This window comes from Nuphar pumila, chromosome 4, assembly GCF_984573655.1.
Source record: "Nuphar pumila chromosome 4, dmNupPumi1.hap1.1, whole genome shotgun sequence".
Classification (NCBI taxonomy): Eukaryota; Viridiplantae; Streptophyta; class Magnoliopsida; order Nymphaeales; family Nymphaeaceae; genus Nuphar; species Nuphar pumila.
This window is the reverse complement of record NC_143252.1, coordinates 66,815,422-66,827,154: the sequence shown is the minus strand read 5'-3', so window position 1 is coordinate 66,827,154 and position 11,733 is coordinate 66,815,422.

Here is an 11,733-nt window from a genome sequence, read left to right as displayed (position 1 = left end):
ACATATGAGGGTGGATCTGTGTAACCATGCATGAAGATGTATATATGAAGACAGCATATATACATATATCAGTATATACATGTATCCCTATGACTAGAAAGCCTATGCAAGTTTTCAAATACATTTATACATATAATATATATATATATATATATATATATATATATATATATGTATAAGTGAAACTTTGAAATGCAGGGATGAGCATTATATACAGAAGGTAAAAGATGCTGCTAAGTAAGGGCGACAACAGCTGATGACAAAGATGCTAAAGTGGTAGTGTTGTAAAAACACAACGGCTGGAAGTGATGAAGCACTAGTGAAAAGCTACAGTAGCTATGATGGTGTTGCTGTAAAGAGGTGGACCGGGGGTGAATATGGCTGCAGGGGAACGGGAACTTGTGAGAAAATATAATTGTTGTACTGAAGGGTATAGGTGTAATCAAAATTGTGTCATCAAGGTTGAACAAAAGGTGGCACAGATAGTACTATTGCAATGTGAGGGCAACATACTGAAGGCGAAGAAATGTAACAAGTGATGTATAGAAGAGGTGGAACCAACCACCATAGTGTCGACACCTGCTGTGGGTGTCAAAAAAAAGTCACAACAGTGCGTTGGCACTGTTGTAGATATATGAGAGTTGTTGCGATCCTATGTCTGCAAATGCTGGAGGTGGCAGAAAATGGGGTGAAGATGGAAGTTTAGTATCTTAGATGAAGGTGAGGAAAGAAAGATACCATAGTGAAAAGAAGGATGGCAAAAACATGTTACCTGTAGGTAGTGACCATGGGAAAGTAGGGGACTGGTGAAAGCAGTGATGACGACAATGATGTGATGCAAATAACAACCAAGGATACTGCAGAAAAAGAAATAAAGCCCAAACCATACAGAACAAGCATGCTGGTATATATGTGTTGTGCAAGTGTCACATATGTTAATGAAAGTGTAAGTGCGTGATACAAGAGTGTGGTATTGATGTGCTGGAAAGGGTGCCACATGGTGCTGAAGATGAAGTGATAAACACACACAGTGGATATAATTTAAGAAATACAAATGTAGGTGTATGTATGAATAGTGACAACAATTGAAATGCAATAACAGTTCATTTGCTGTGAAATGGCTCCCAACATGACAGCCGGCCTTGGCCACAGTGCCTCAATATATTGATTTCAGTATGGGTTTACTGGTAGGTTAGCAGAACCATGAATCGTCAACCAAAAAGATCACTTCACGACAACTCTGTTCTTCCCCCCCCTTTTTTTTTTAGCAGCATCCATTTTGACGCACTCGATCAAATCATCAGGTCTTGAGCCTTTGGTTTCTGAAGCTGGAAATGTGAATTGTACCTCTGCAGGTGGGAGGACTGATGAAATTGGATGCTCAATGCAGAGGGGTGGAATCCTCCCAAACAGGGCCCAGCAGAGGGCTTTGGTAATCCAGTGACCTCAATTCGAGTCAGTTTTAGATCGGAGGAGGAAGCTGCAATTACCTTCTATTATTGGTTGTCTGGTGTTTCAAGAGGCAATTCACTCTTGGCTTGGTTGGTTTTTGTTCGTGGTGTGGCAATGTTAGGTGGATAGACCATGGCATAGACGTTCAACTGTTCTTCATCTGGCCCTTTTATCTTTTCTTTAAAAAGACGAAGCACCAGAGATGATGAGTATATCCACTAGGGGGAAGTAAATGCTGCTAGGTTTGCTGAAATCAAGGGAAGATGTAGATCTATGATGGATGAACAAAACAATCAGAAATTACAAATGGAATAAACCTCCAAAACAAGATGTTAATGCTAGATCGATGATGCAGCAACTAGAAATTAAGCATGCTATATAAATAAATAAATAAAAAAAGTATTGAACATGTTACACAGTAATTATAAATAAATAACATGTAACTGGGATTTTGAGGGAATGAAAAGCACACGCCTACAAGGGCAATGTAGGTTCGTAATTGATTCTCATCTTCTCATACTTTCAGTTGATCATCTAGGACCATTATTTTACTACAGTCTTTTGCAGAATAATAAGAGGGAATATCAAAAGAGGAGAAATATACAGATGCTGAGGATGAGTCGAGGCTAGATGCTGACATCAGATTGTTAACAATATGGTGATTCCTTGAAAATTCTGCGAGTGGTATTAACAATCTTTTTGGTTGATCTTCCATACTTCTGGCTTTTGCTCAACGTCTCTTGTAATCCAAGGCTGCGAATCCCTCTGTGCTTGATGGATGAAGATTGCTGATGCTACCGGTGGTATACTGAAGATGTCGAGCACAGGTGTAGTGAAATGACAAGGGGATACGCACGGATGTACAGATATTGATATGGGTCGAACCAGGTTGTCAATACTTACATGAGGCTAATGTACAGAGCACAACAGATAATTCTTCACGGTGACAACTCCAAAATCATATAAAGCTTGAAATATGTCTCAATGAACGAATTCCCAAATGAAACAAACCGCCAGTATCCAACCATACTTTCTTCTTAGAACAAGATGAAGAATCATCTAATCAAAGCATAATAACGAATTTGGAATTTGTACTAAGCATGAATTGAGTTTAATACTCAGAACAAGAAATCAAAGAACCAACATCACTGTAATTTTTCTACTGAAATTTATCACTTGATAGACCTATTCGGATGCCTTCAATGCTGGGTTGTTGTTGAGAATGTAGATATGAGCAGGATATAGGCAAATCATGTGGATGTACACGATGAAGAAAATAGATGCTGCAAAGTGACAGAAGCTAAGACTAAATAAGAGTAAAATAAGAAGAGTAGATCACTGTCGATGGACTCCTGTTACATTTGATAAAATGATTGCGATAATGAAGATTACAGGGCTTATCGAACATCAAAGCTCATTAACAAGGTAAATATATAAAAAAAAAAAAACTACTAGACCCATAGAGTTCCATAGATTTTTCTGTAGCACTAGGTCTTCAATGTGGAGATTCCTGATACGTTATACAAATGGGACCTGATGCTGTTAAATGTGAACTAATGGGGTTCAGTAAAACAACCATAACATCAGATCTTACTATGGAAATCATAAACAGAGATCAACTAGGGGTCCTGATAGGCCGTAAGAGATCATCGGACTCAAAATGAACATACATTTAGATCTACCTAAACTGAAGAAAATCAAGATGAATTGCCAACAAAAGGAAAAGAAAGAAAAGAACGACAAAAACAAATAACAACAAAAAAAAGTGTTGGAATAGAATTATTCCGTTGTTTTTGCACAAGAGAAGTTGATGTCGCTATAAGCGACCCAACACGCTCGATGGTGCATCCGTGGAACAAAATCAGAAGAAATCTAAGATATGAAGGCAAATGGGAGGTGACTAAGGGATTCTTACCTGGGATTTTGCAGGAATTCCGAAGACCGAAGGAAGGAGGATTTCCTTCCGTAGGGAGGGAAAACACAAGAGGAGAGAGGGATCGAGAAGTAGGGATGAAGTGGCTATCAATGGATGGAATAGATGGATGCTCTCCCATGTGTGTGCCCTTTTTAAAGAGGAAGAGGAGAGTTCGAGAGAGGAGTTCGGTTGGGGATGGAGGGCCATCGAGCGAGAGAGGAGGAGGCGATAGAGGGTGCTCGGGAGGATGGCCGTTGTAAATTTCTTTAATTTCCAAAGAGGGGCTTCCTTCAAGAGTTTTTCTAAAAAAGTGGTTTTTGATTTTCAAAAAAAGGGTTTTAAGAGAGGGTTTTTAACAAAACAAGTTTTAAAAAAAAAAGTCATATTTTCTGAAATTTTGGAATTTTTTATTTTTTATTTTTTTATTTTTTTATTTTTTTTGTTATTTTCTTGAAATTTATATATATATATATATATATATATATATATTTGTAATTTTGAATACAAAACTCTAAAAACTAAGGAATTTAAACTAATTTTACAAAATTTCAAAATATTTACAGAAGAAGGGTTTTTCTGAAAAGTCAAGGTTATTTTGGGGAAATTTCTTCAGAAAATGGGTTTGGATCCAGGTTTTGAGAAAAATGTTCAAGTTTTGAAACTCGAATCGAGAAATACAACATGATGGATCCACATGGATGTCGAATGGACTGTCTGAGCTATTTAAAAACTATTTTTGATATTTTCTGTAATTTTAATTTAAAAGTTGGACAACGAGACTCAGATTTGGACCTTGACAATGGATCTGGATCCAAAATCGAGTTAGATATATAAAATGAATTTAATTTCAGTAAAACTTGATAAATGAACTGGAATTTAGATTTAAAAGTGACTCAATTGCGTAGAAATTGAAATCAGGGGCAAAAAGGGAATATTTAAAAGATTTTTGAAAAATTTGGGGTGTTCACATAGCGCTATCGAGAATTTTGAATGCAATTTTTGTTGAAGTATTCTTTCCTTGTTTTTTTTGTTTTCTTTTTTTTCTTTGTTTTTTGCATTTCCATCTTTGGCAAGAAAGCCCATCCAAAAGCAGGTCAGGTGATCCCCTCTGCAAGATGGTGGAAAATGGAAGCTACATCTTCTTTTGAAAAATTAGGTTCTGGGAATTTAGTATCCTCAACTCAGATCTCGGCCTTCTTACTCTATTCCATTGTTCGATCACTGAGCTCCTGCGAGTGATGCCCATGGCGTTGGTGAGCCATCTGCTGGATATTCCAGTTCGTTGATAAGAGGGTCAAATATACATTTGCTAAACTAGAACCAATTAATCTCCTTGAGTTTTTCTTTTCTTTTACATAAAATAAGCACTTGTTGTGTCCCCATCCTGCACTGACTTTCCTTTTTGTTTTGCCTTCTTTTTCCTTTTGAATATAATTGATTGTTGCACTCTTCATGTATGATTTTATACGATTTTATTTTCAGTTCTTATGGCATTATTTATGACTTAAATTTAATTTTACCAAGTCTTATCCTATATATCATTGTGTCAGTCAGCATTTTCCTCTTCTGTATCATTCTCATCTTCGTTATATTCCATTCGTGTGATGTTCGCAAAGTCTCATTACCTGTTGTTATGATTATTGAACTTCATCTGTATCAACCATACCATTGATGTTCACTGCATTTGATATTTTGTTACTTTTGCATTTTTGCAATGTATTGTAGTATATAGCTTAATTTCTATTTCCAATTCAGTCTCACCATGTATATATATCATTCTCCTCTCTTATTTGTCTCATTCGATGTTTGCTATATTGCTTGAATGTAATTCATCCTGCCCTTTGTTTTGATCCAGTCACAATGCATTTTTCATCATTCTCACAATGTGATATTTCCTCTGTCCTCAACGTGATTTGCATAAGTTGTCCCTAACTTCAGCATTTCCAAAGACTTCTACTTCTGAGTTAAAAGCCTGATTCATCAGGGAATCAAACTTGGGTTTGATTTCACGGTAAGGCAATGATTCATTAGGAATACCTTCACATTAACCATCCCTTTACCACGATGTGCCTGTAGATGCCTTCAGTCGATTACCTTATTATCAGTATGATTATGTTTTTGATCATGCATATAATTCAGGGTTATTTTATATAAAAAATATCCATGATTTTATAAAATAATGTTTCAAAAACCCAATTTTATGTTAGTTTTCGAGTAAATGTGCTAAAATGATTTAAAATTAGAAAATGCATGAAAAATAGTTTTATTTTACATTTTTATGCCTATTTTAGTTTTTGTTATAGTCATAGAAGTTTAGTTTTAGTTTTTATTAAAAATAAAATTAAAAATAAAAAAATAGAGAAAATAGTTTTATATTGTTAATAAAATCATTTTAAATGTTTGTTTTTTAGAAAAGAAAAAATTAAATATAAATATAAATATAAATATAAATATAAATATAAATAGTTTTTGAGTTTCTTTATAAATAAGTTTTGATTTTAATTTTTGAAAACTTTATAATAAACTAGTTTACATAGTTTTTGTTTTTTTTTAAAAAAACTGAAAAAAAAAATATAAAATAACCAACCGGTTTACACGGTTTGGATTTCTTGGAAAAAACTGAAAAAAAATAATAAGCAAACCGTCTTGAACCGGTTTGAATTTTTAAAACTGAAAGAAATTTCTGTTTCAAACCGGTTCCAGCCGGTTTGGGGTTTTTAAAACCCAAAAACAAGAGAAAAAAAATGACGCCTCCCCCATTCACGGCTGAAGCTTTTCTCTTTCCCTACCTTCCCCTTCTCCCTCTTTTCTCAATCTCTTCCACCATCGCCGGTGGCTGTGTCTTTCCCTACCTTCCCCTTCTCCCTCTTTCTCTGTCTACACTCTGGCAGCCGGTGGTGGTGGACTCTTCAGTCCGGTGACAGCGGTGGTGGAGGAGGCCGTCAACATTCTCCCCTAATCCTTCCGGCTACGGTAAGTTCTTCTTCTTCTTCTTCTTCTTCCTCTTCTTCTTCCGATTTCTTCTTCTTCTTATTCCTCTTCTTCTTCTGATTTCTTCTTCTTCTTCTTATTCCTCTTCTTCTTCCGATTTATTCGTCTTCTTCTTCTTCTTCTTCTTCCTCTTCAGATTTAGCTTCTTCATTCTTCTTTTTCTTTATCTTTTCAATTGATGTTAATGCTATTTCTGTAAAATGAAAGAAAAAACAGAGAAAAACTGAAAATCGAAAAAAAAAATCAATAGTTGTTTCAGATTTGTGTTCATCCGATTTTATAATCTGTAGTTAAGTCTTTGCTTAGATTTATCTGATCCATTCCAAATTCTGTTTTTAATTTTTAATTTGTTCATTAGTTAGTTAATCGAGTCATTACCTGTAATTTCTTTTTCCTCATTCATTCTTATTTTCCTTGTTTTGTTCATTTGTGTAATTTCTGTTTTTCTTTTAATTCTTTCATTGTTTTCTTTTATTCGGTTGTTATAGCATCGTTATTATTGCCATTTCTTCATAGTTTTTCCTGTTCATAGCATTGTGTAATTCTTGTTCTCTGTTTTGATTGTTTTCTTTCCTTTCCATTTCTTCATAGTTGTTTTCTGTTTCTATTCGGTTGTAGCAGAAATTTCTTGTTGTGATTGTTTTCTTTCCGATCTTCTGTGTTTCAGTCTAGTTCTTCAGTTTGTCATAGTTAGTGATTCAATTTCTGTTTTGATTCATTGCATTTCTTGTTTTTAATTGATTGCATTCTCTGTTTTGTTTTAGTAATTAGTTTACTTTCCTGTTAGACATTAGTTAATTGAGTATTAGTTAGTAGTTAGTTAAGTGACTAATTAGCTATTAATTAAGAAGTAACTGTTAGTCACTTAGTTGCAATTTAGTTAATTAGTTTTATTTAGTTAAGAGAATGTTGTCAGTTAGTTTTGATTTTAAATTTAGTTCTTAAAATTGCTTAGTGAATTACTTAGTCATAGTATTTTTAGTATTTAAATAAACTGTTTAGTATAGTTTCTATTTCGATATCTTGTACTGCTCGTGTTCATCTGAATTGTGCAGGATAGCACAGGACTGGAGCGGAAGCGATTACGTGACACGAAGTACGAAGAGTAGAGCTTCTTTTTACTTTTCAGTTTAGAATTAGGAATTTGATTGGGTTTGTAAATATTGCACTTTACGCCCTCTGCGAAGGGTATTCATTTGTAGTAATAGTTAGTTGTTTTTACCTTTCTTGAACATTTTACATTTCAATAATTTGGCAATAAAGAGTAGTTTAGAATTGTGTACTTGAATACGAAATATTCCCGTTCCCTGAGTTCGACCCGGTCTCATCCACTAGTGACAACCGGTTTTTATTATTTGATGTCTGGTTTTCACATGTTTTTCATATAAAAATCTTTTCAAAATTACAACGATTTAAAAGAAGACATCAAATTTTTGGCGTCGTTGCCGGGGAACGGCGTAATATTAGTATTCACTTTATTGCCTAGTGTTGGTGTTGCATTTAGGTTTAGAACCACGTATGTGCATATCTTAGAGAAGAGCTTACTTTTCTGCACAGCCCACCTACTAGGACCCCCTTTAGAAGTGACTGTGTACGATTGGTACCATACACATAGATTTCATATTTCTTATGCATAATCTCTGTTATGTGTAACTGTGTGGTGTTTGTTTAGTTTTTGTTGTTTTTAAGTTTACTCGCTTTGTGGTTTGCATGGTTTGGCCGCTTAGTGCGTTAGTTAGGTAGAAAACCCAAAGTTAGGACGTGTGCTACACCGGTCTACTCCAAGGTGTACGCAATGGCTGACGATCATCAATTGATCCGTCCTTTGAGGGAGTACTTCATGCCAAATACGTATACTCCCGCCTCCTGCATCACGAGACCTGATGTAGGAGCGAGCCATTTTGAGATTAAGGCCAGTGTGATTCAAATGTTACCTTCGTTTTATGGCCTTAGCAATGAGGACCCATATCGTCATCTCGACGAATTCCTTGAGATTTGCTCGACTGTGCGAATCAATAATTTTGGAGACGACGCTATGAGGTTGACTTTATTTCCGTTCTCTCTCAAAGATAAAGCCAAGCACTGGCTAAAATCTCTTGAGACGGTTCGTATTACTACTTGGGAAGGAATACAGCGCGAATTTCTCAAAAAGTACTTCCCAATTGGTAAAACGAATCGGTTTCGTAAAGCTATAACCAATTTTTCTCAAATTGAGGGAGAACAGTTTCACGAGTCTTGGGAGAGATTAAAAGATCTTCTCCGCAAGTGTCCCCATCACCAGGTGCCTCGTTGGCAGTTGGTACAGTATTTTTATGACGGGCTTACTGAGAAGCATCGTCAAATGGTTGACTCGTCTTGTGGGGGCACTTTTATGCTCAAGAATGAGGATGAGGCGTGGTCTCTATTCGAGACCTTGAGTGAAAACCAGATGCATCATGCTTTGTCTTCACGGCTCGATAGGACTACATCTTTGTCTAGTGGTCCTAGGAAAATAGGGATTTCCGAAGTTGGGTCCGAGTTAGAATTGCGTACCAAGGTTGACCAGTTGACTAGGAAGTTAGATCAATTCCTAGCCAATTCCTCGAGAAATCCAGTAGAAAGAGTGTGCGAGCTATGTGCTAACCCTGCACACTGTGTTGCGGATTGTCTGACAGCACCATTATATCCTGAATTCGTTCAAGAGCAGGTGAATGCTGCCCAAGGTTTCGCTAAACCCATGCCCGATTCATTTACATCCTCATATAACCCAGGTTGGCGAAACCAATCTATTTCCCTAGCCCATCAACCCTCCCAGACACAGTATAGACCCAGTAACCCTTCACAAGGTTACTCGCACCCCATTTTTTCACAGCTTCATTCCCCAGCCCAACCTGTTTATACTCAACCCCATTCTCATGAGCCTTCATTTAGTCAATCCTTCCAAGATAGGATATTACAACTTTTGAGCTCCCATACGCAGTCAATAGCTAAACTAGAGACTCAAATGGGACAGTTGGTTGAGACTTTCAGTAGGCAAAGCCAGGGGAACCTTCATAGTCAGTCTGTTGTCTCAAAGGGAGAGGATTCCATGTCATTTGACTTGCAACCCACCGATTCACATCATGAGCAAGTCAAATCTGTTACATCCCTTCAGTATGGGAAGGCATGTCACTCCACTCAGGAATCGACTCATGAACCTCATATCATTTCTACTGACGAGTCGATCTCCATGATACCTCAACAGAAGGGGCCTTACTCACAGCATACATTTTCATCATATAAAGCCCCATTTTCTCAGCCTTTAGGATCACCGATTGTTTTTAGTAAGCAAGAGGTGCAGATGCAGAAGGTGCTTGACCAAGTCAAGCCTGATCATATTCACCACTTGTCTGAAGTTGCATTCATTGATAGTCGGTCGGTCCTGGACTCTCATTTCTTGACCAGTCTCTCAGATGAGACTAATCTCTGTTCTTCACGTCGAGAGAGTTTTGATACTACAGTTAGAGGTAGACGGGATGGAAACACAGTGCGTAGTGTCACAGATGACACTCTTTTCTTCATAGAGCCTGGTTGAGCCTGACTTCATGTCCATTGATCTCATGGACGATGAAGGATTTTTCCAGGGATCCGTCTGGCTGGGGACGTGAAACTTAGCGCTTTATGGGAGGCAACCCATATCTTGTATATTATTAGATTTGCTTAGAATTTATAGATTTTATTTTGTTTTTACTTTTTCATGAGTTTTTCATGTTCTTTTTGTTTCATTCATGAGTTTCATGTATGTCATGTATACATTGCATTCAGTAAATTCATAGAACGTGTATTTTTAATTCATGTAAGGTCATTCTACTCTTTTTACTCATTTATTTCTTCTCATGTGCATTCATGTAGTTTTATATAAGCATGGGGGAGTGCCACTGGGACAGTGTCATTCAAGCATGGGGGAGGGTGTAGAGTGCACACCTTGATATTTCTATTTAAGTTCTTGCACATGTTTACACATCTCTCATGAAAAGTAGATTTTTAAAGAAAGAGTTTGAACTTATATGAATGTTATTTCAAATCTGATGTTTTTAGAGGATTTTTAAGCCCCACGAATTTTTTTTTTCTGACATAGATCTAAAAATTATAGTTGTTTATGCGAATTTCGAAGAAATGATGATAAATACATGTTAGAATTTATTTTGAATCATAAATATGAATATGCACAGTGCTATTTTTGAAAAACTAAGCAAATGAACAAAAGTGTAAAAAAAGAGCTCAAAAGAGAAAAAAGAAGCATGCGTTAGGTTGTTTGGATAATTCCACAATCCTTAGTAGATGGAACCTAGATGTAAGTTGAAACTTTTAATTCCATTTCGAAAAGGAGAGTGGAAAACTTTGTGATCCTAAGTAGCTGAGAACATATACAAGTTGAAATGTTTGACTCTCATGTTATAAGGGTGAATGAAGGAAGTCACTTTTATGTCTTAGTTGATATCTTTTGGTATGCATTGAAAAAGTATAGAAGATATTGGCATTGCACAAGGCATAAAAGCAGACCACACGCAAGCTATAAGAGAAGAATAAGTGCGCAAAAAGAAAAAAAGCATGAAAAAAAAAAAAGAGAAAAGAGCTTAAAAAGAAAGAAAAGTTCAGTGCTTAGAAGTGCGATTGAGAAAACCTGTGCAGAAAACATATGAGTGAGGATAAGTAAATAATAATATGTTTTTATTGGATTTTCTAAGAATAAAACATAAATAATTGTGATATTTAGAAAAGTGAAAGAAATTCTTTTTCTGTGGTGGTATATAAAAGACTAATTATGTCTTGATTTTTTTTGTAACAGAAAATATTTGTGAAAACAAAGTCTTTAATTACCTACTGCTTATGAGGATGTGTAATATTATGCATACATGACAGAGATGTTTGTGGGTAGCATCACTGCAAACCCTCACGAGACCTTACTCGTCCACTGGGGTAACCCAGGGGTTGAAAGGGCTTGTTGCATGAGCTAAATGCAACCGTGATTCCTACGAAAGTGAGTTAGGTGATAGTTTGATTTCTTGCATTTTTCTAGTTTGCTCGAGGACTAGCAAAACATAAGCATGGGGGTATTTGATCATGCATATAATTCAGGGTTATTTTATATAAAAAATATGCATGATTTTATAAAATAATGTTTCAAAAACCCAATTTTATGTTAGTTTTCGAGTAAATGTGTTTAAATGATTTAAAAATAGAAAATGCATGAAAAATAGTTTTATTTTACATTTTTATGCCTATTTTAGTTTTTGTTATAGTCATAGAAGTTTAGTTTTAGTTTTTATTAAAAATAAAATTAAAAATAAAAAAATAGAGAAAATAGTTTTATATTGTTAATAAAATAATTTTAAATGTTTGTTTTTTAGAAAAGA